This window comes from Lissotriton helveticus, chromosome 3_2 (assembly GCF_964261635.1).
Source record: "Lissotriton helveticus chromosome 3_2, aLisHel1.1, whole genome shotgun sequence".
Taxonomy (NCBI): Eukaryota; Metazoa; Chordata; class Amphibia; order Caudata; family Salamandridae; genus Lissotriton; species Lissotriton helveticus.
Genome location: NC_136062.1, coordinates 469720300 through 469727788, shown reverse-complemented (window position 1 = coordinate 469727788; position 7489 = coordinate 469720300).

Here is a 7489-nt window from a genome sequence, read left to right as displayed (position 1 = left end):
TAAGGCAGTATTACTCAAGTTATTTTCATGGAACACAAGGGATAGACTTCGTTGGCATGAATAAACATCGTCTGATATGCCCATACAGACCCGTTGTAACTAAATGGCAGAACCAAATAGGGAATACCTCTATCTGTAGTATGTGGCAGAAGACCACACACCCAACAATTAGTGGTGTTCATTACTAACTGGTATTGATGCTGAAACTGTACAAAGGAATTATTCACAAATTCCGACCTTCTAATCTGCTCGTGTTCAGGTAAGATATGAAAAGAATGCAAAGAAGTAGTAGTAGGAAAAGACATAGGTTGGGAGGTGGGTGCAGAAGTCAATTGGGTAGTGAAAATGATCCAACCCACAAAAGACAACGTCATGCTTAAAAATACTAGAAAACATGTTATTAAGAACATATGGACAACAGGAGAAAGTAATGACCACTATTACAAACAAAATTATAATTTTTCACAACTCTAAGCAGAAAGCAAATCCTAAAATTATCTAGTAACATTTTTATGGCTCCTATACATTTCAGTAACTTATTATATATTCAGGTGAAACAGTGGCGATCCTTATTAATGCTCTCAGATGAAAAGGGATACTCTTCCACAGAGAATGGACTTTATTCTGCTTTTACTAAACAGAATACTACTTTAAAACAATGCCAGTAAAACAATAATGATCAGTCTCCTCAAACCCATTTTATGCAATCACACGGAAACCACTTGTGAAACCAACTATGCTCAGAGTCCGTTCAAAAGCCTCTCTGGCAGGTTTCTATTGTCCATCATATCTGCTCCAGTTGTTGCATGGGCCTCTTCGTTCAGGCCTTTCATGAAAATGGTCCTTCTCAGTATCCGTTGGAGTGCCCTCCTGGCAAACACTCGCAGCTTGACAGTCTCAATGTCTCAAGGCAGTGCACCAATATCTCTTCTCTGCAGCAGGCACTACAGATAGTGTGCTCTTCATTGATCAACGGCACAGATCATCTTATGCAGAGCCGGGTCTACATTCTCAGGCTCCAACACTCATTACTCAGTGTCAGAGAACGCTCCGGCTGCTCTTTCATGGGCACAAGAATGTAGTGCCTTTTTCCAATCTTGGATCCTCCGGTGCACTGCACTTCCGTTGGAGCAAAGGAAAAGGGGTTGTGTGGCCAAAACTCAGGCCAAGGGGCTCAAGGGACTGCACACTGTCAGAGGTTGCCAGCACATGACAGGTGGGTGGAAAACTGAAGCCTCAAACAACAAGAATCCTTCTCTTTCACTCTTTGCACTGAAAATATTGTTCTGTTATGTCCAATGCCGTCTGATGGAGCAAGTGCGATGCTTTAAACAGTTCATTGTATAACAAGGGGACTGCAAGCAGGTGGCCTGCAATCTTCAAAGGAGTGGCCATATGCCTCTGTGGCAGAGGGCAGAGGTTTGCGCGTTGAGCGCTGTGAAGCTTTATTCTTTTAAAAACTTTGTTTTGTTGGCCTCTCTGCTGCTGAGTGCTAGCAGCCTTTAATTCCATTTCTCCCGCTGATCACAAGCGGTGAGTGGCACTTTTGGTGTTTTAACTTCCCTACCCCACCCCGCCCTCCTAACTCCTCCCACCCCGGCGTCATCGCCTATTTAGGCTCCGCCCACTTCTGCCTCGCGATTAACCGAAGCTCTGTGGCAGAGGGCAGAGGTTTGCGCGTTGAGCGCTGTGAAGCTTTATTCTTTTAAAAACTTTGTTTTGTTGGCCTCTCTGCTGCTGAGTGCTAGCAGCCTTCAATTCCATTTCTCCCGCTGATCACAAGCGGTGAGTGGCACTTTTGGTGTTTTAACTTCCCTACCCCACCCCGCCCTCCTAACTCCTCCCACCCCGGCGTCATCGCCTATTTAGGCTCCGCCCACTTCTGCCTCGCGATTAACCGAAGCTCTGTGGCAGAGGGCAGAGGTTTGCGCGTTGAGCGCTGTGAAGCTTTATTCTTTTAAAAACTTTGTTTTGTTGGCCTCTCTGCTGCTGAGTGCTAGCAGCCTTCAATTCCATTTCTCCCGCTGATCACAAGCGGTGAGTGGCACTTTTGGTGTTTTAACTTCCCTACCCCACCCGCCCTCCTAACTCCTCCCACCCCGGCGTCATCGCCTATTTAGGCTCCGCCCACTTCTGCCTCGCGATTAACCGAAGCTCTGTGGCAGAGGGCAGAGGTTTGCGCGTTGAGCGCTGTGAAGCTTTATTCTTTTAAAAACTTTGTTTTGTTGGCCTCTCTGCTGCTGAGTGCTAGCAGCCTTTAATTCCATTTCTCCCGCTGATCACAAGCGGTGAGTGGCACTTTTGGTGTTTTAACTTCCCTACCCCACCCCGCCCTCCTAACTCCTCCCACCCCGGCGTCATCGCCTATTTAGACGGGCCTTATGCGTCAGCGCAGCGGACGAGCGCAGCGGGCGCGACGGAGGCGCGCCGGAGTCGCACCAGAGTCAAGCCCGTCTGCGCCCGTCTGCGCCCGTCTGCGCCAGGACGGGCACAGGGCTCAGTCCTGATGCCCCAAACGGTGTCACGTATTCCCGTTCTGCTCTATTGCGGCTGCGGGGACCCCCTTGTACTTCACACCTTGTATTTAATTGTCACAATGCTCCAACCTCTTGTCTCTCCTGTAATATTTCCTTGGATTCCTGTCCCTCGCGGTTAGACGCTATGTCTTCCACCTTTTGGAACTCTGCCCCCCGTGCAGTTCTCTCCCTTCTAAATTACACAACTCCGGTCACTTTCTGAAATTTATTAGCAGTAACTGTCATTCTCTTGTAAAACATAAAAGAGACATTTTCGATCTTTTACAGACAGCTAGTCCAGCTGCCATGTTTCTAACGGAAACATGGTTAAATGACAGCTCTGGCCCGGACATCGCCATGGCTCTCCCCAATGATTACACCTACGTTGGGCGAAACCGGCCTCTTAAAGAGGGTGGGGGAATTGCCATCATTTTTAGGAGAGAATTCTCCTGTAAATGGGAAGACCTTGAGTTCCCTAATTGTGAAGCTGGTCTATTTAAGTTATCACTTACCCCACACTTCACTCTGACCGGCATACTGATTTATCGCCCCCCCGGCGCAGCGAGTAACTGGGCTTCCTCCCTCCCAGATCTTGTTGCCCCACTTCTGGCACAATCCAATAATTTTATGGTTATTGGAGACCTTAACATCCATTTTAACTCTGTTTCGTGTGCTATTTCCACACGTCTTCTACAGGACTTGGCGGCTTTAGATCTCCATCTCCACAACCTTGACCCCACTCATAAGGCCGGCAATCTCCTAGACCCTATCATTTCCAACCTTTCGACCATTTCGTATCAATCCTCATTGCAGGTCCCCTGGTCGGACCATTTTATTGTAAATTTTTCCATCGAAATGGCCTCTTCTAACTCCTCTATGCCCATTCACCCCCATAAAGACAGTAGGAATTGGAAACGCTTGGATACAGACAAACTTAATCTGTGCCTTTCTAATTCCATACCTCCATTGTCCATGAACCTGTCTACAAAGGAGCTTCCTTTTATTAAACGCTGGTTGACTAATGCTTTGGACTCTTGTCTCCCTATGCAAAAGAACAAACTACATATTCTTCACCCACCGGCTCCTTGGTTTAATGACGCCCTCCGCCTAGAAAAATCTAAATGCAAAAAACTAGAACGCATATGGCGCTCCAATTATGATGCGGGCCAGAAAGTGGAATATAAGGCTGCTCTTAAAATCTACCACATGTCATGTGATAGTGCGAGAGCTTCCTTTGCGAACACCACGCTTCTTACGGCACAGAACAGACCTCAGGCCCTGTTCAAAATCGTGAAGGAGCTGTCAGGGGCTTCTACTGCACCCAAGGCCCCCATTCTTGATACCCTCCAGTGTGAAGCTCTGGCCAACTTCTTCGTCGAAAAGATTGAGAAGATCTACGACACTTTCGACTCCTTTCCTGCTGTGCCCACTCATGTTGTTGTACCTCCAGACATCTCCCCAGCTGTTACATCCTCCTGCAGTACCCCTATGCCTCCCAAACTTCTTGCTTGGGATCCCATTTCCCTTCTGCTTCTAAGAAAGTATTTACAGGATATAAAATCTGGGTCTCCGCTCGACCCTCTGCCCCCTCAAATCTTGAGCTCTCTGGACCCCTCCTTACTTCTTATTATTTTGAAAGTCTTGAACGCCTCCCTTTCTGAAGCGATCGTACCCGACGAATGGAAGCACGCTATGGTGGTCCCATTATTAAAAAAGACCAACTTAGACCCTAACAACCCTTCTAATTTTCGCCCCATTTCGTTACTTTCATGTTTCTCTAAAATCTTGGAGAAACATGTCAACTCTCTGCTTAATCATCACGTTGAATCCTCTAACTTTCTTCATGGTTCACAATCCGGGTTCAGGGCTGGCTTCTCGACTGAAACCACTCTCCTTGGCGTGTCGGAATCCATCAGGCAGAAAGTGGACAACGGGGAGACGGTGGCACTCATTTTGCTTGACTTGAGTGCCGCATTCGACACCGTCTCCCATTCCATCTTGTTGTCCACCCTGAGAGAGGTAGGTGTCGATGGTGCTGCCCTGGCCTGGATCTCTAATTTTTTATCTAATCGCACATTTCAAGTCTTCTCTTCTACTTCTGCCTCCTCTATTTTTCCCTCTAATCACGGTGTCCCTCAAGGCTCTATCCTTAGTCCTCTTTTTTTTAATTTATATGTGAGACCTCTTGCTTTTTTGGCGGAACAGGCAGGTCTCTCTATTTACTCCTACGCTGATGACACTCAAGTCATCTACTCTCTCTCCACCAACAAGCATCTCCCTTTCTCTTCTCTCCAAGCGGGACTAAAACAGATTGCGGCATGGATGTTGGAGCATAAATTAAAACTAAACGGGGAGAAAACAGAACTGCTCCTGTTTGGCTCCGACATCTCGCTCTGGGGCCCACAACATTGGCCACCGGAGATGGGCCCTCTTCCCACTCCAACTTCGTCTGCCCGCAACCTTGGGGTCCTCCTGGACAACCAATTGTCTCTCAGGCAGCATGTCGTGAAAGTCTCTGCCACCTGTACTACCATCATCAGGTGGCTTAGGAAAATCTCATGGATGCTGCCGGCTGACACCTTGAAATCTGTAGTCCAGGCTCTTGTCATCTCTCGCCTGGACTACGGCAACATCGTGCCTGTAAGGAGGTCACTAAGAAGTACCAGGTAGTACAAAACATGGCGGTCCGCCTGATTTGTAATTTACCCGCCAGATCCTCAGCCTCCTCCCACTTGCGCAATCTACACTGGCTACGGATCGAGAGCAGGGTCAAATTTAAGGCTTTATGTTTTATGCATAAAATTCTGACCGGAAAGGCTCCTCTCTATTTATCTGTTCTGGTGCAGCAATATCTTCCACCGCGCACACTTAGGTCCTCCACCCAGAATAAGTTCAGGATTCCACGCATCAAGAGAGCAAAAATGGGAGGCCGCTCTTTTGCTCTGCTGGCGCCCTCTCTTTGGAATTCTCTACCCCCCCTCTGCGTTCCGAAATGTGTTTCCTTACCTTCCGTAAGGGAATCAAAACCTGGCTTTCTAACATGTAAGTTCGCTGATTTCTATCCCTCCTATCTATAATATTGTTTCACACCCATAGCGCCGGGAAACCTACGGGTAGCTGTGCGCTCAAGAAATGTAATAATAATAATGCCATGGGACAATTCTGGTCTAGAATACACTGTCATTTCTCAAAGGCAATACAAGACAAAGGCAGTAGGCAAAACAGTGCCTCTAGGCTCTTCAATTGGGTTTCCGTGTGAGAGCATATCCTCCACCATCTAAGGATAGATAGCAACATGATTAAGTCTAGGTATTCCTAAATTCCTTATCTAGAACATCTCAAAAGAAAAATTGCATAATATATATTATCAGGGACAGGTAGATACCTCCCTTTTAATAACTGTGCACCAAGTGCACTACGCAATACACAGGCTAATAATCAAAATGTGGAAACTTGTCTTATAATAGCATTGAGTCAGTTAACCAGTCCATCACTACCATGACGGTTAGACTGAAAAACATCGATTTAGGCCTAAAGAAAATTCTTTAAAAAAAACAGTCAAGTCATACAAAAGGGAATTATACATAATATAGGGGTTCCTAGTACATTACTGCAATCTGGAAGTGTGAACCTAAACAACACACCTACAATAATAAAAGGGCAGACTGGTGAAAGGAATATGGAAAAGGGAAAATGGGACTAGGACACAGCTAAAATCCCCAATTACTAGGCACAATGTGACATCAATCAGGGGAGAAATGTCAAAAGAAAAATCTATAGGAAGAACAAGAAATTACTCAGGTGATAGTCAAGTTTGTGACACAATACCAAGAGTATGGGTGATACACAAAAAGTCAAAATAGTTTTCAAATGTAACTCTACTGCTGGCCGCTACACCATATACGGTAATCTCCGCTAATGTTCCAGTTCCTTTTTCAGGGAAAAAAAATTAAACCTTGTTTCCTTTATGGTACAAGGCCATACACTATTTAGGAAGCAGAACAAAACTGACTAATGTAATATAAAAATTAGGTCACCATGCACAAAAGTCACAGATCTATAATTTATCCTTACGTCAAATTCAGGATACATAATTTTAGGGCTGCCTGTTCCTTAAGGGGAGGGGCAGTACATGACTAACAGCATGTGACATACTTTGGTCCTGTATATTTCTTTTATTTTACTTTTCTTCAAATACCATTATGGCCAAATTTGACATACACTGATGAAGTGTTGTCTGTCTATCTGTGAAATTTAGTGTCAAAACAAATCTACCCAACTGTTGTGCAGGATACACATCGTCATGTATATCCCTTCACAACACAGGTAAACTTGTAATAGTATCATAAGCAGCAACATAAAACAAAAACATGCAAAAAAACGCACAAAACGGACATGTCAAGCCATCAGATATACTCGCTGTATATCAAGCACAAAAAGCATAGACAAAACAATAGCATATATAAATGAGCGGTGACGCACAACACCAGGTCATGTACTAGCAATATTCTGGCCTGCTTAATTTGTCAGGTTTAAAATCCTCACCCTCCTTTTGAAAGCAAATCACCAGGTAGTGGAGATTAGGCTGTCAAATGCAACTTACTGTGTGTCACTTCTGACACACAGGACCAGCAGGAACAATTCATAAAAGGATAAAATGCAAGAATATGTAAAATGCACAAATATTTATTTTCAAAGAAATTACGCAAAAACACATCTCTTTTCAACCAACCAAACACACATGTCTTGTCAGCCTTAAAATCACCCAGAACAATCCATGAATGATCTGTGAGCAGAAGCAAAAAGAAAAAATACACAACACACAAAAGAGAGACATTTCTCATGACAAACAGACATCAATTATAACTTTTAATCAGAAGACAAAACATAATACCCATGAACAGACACAAAAATAATTTTCCATTACTTAACTGTTACCATCTTGTCAGTCAGCTTGCAACATTAAGCCATTT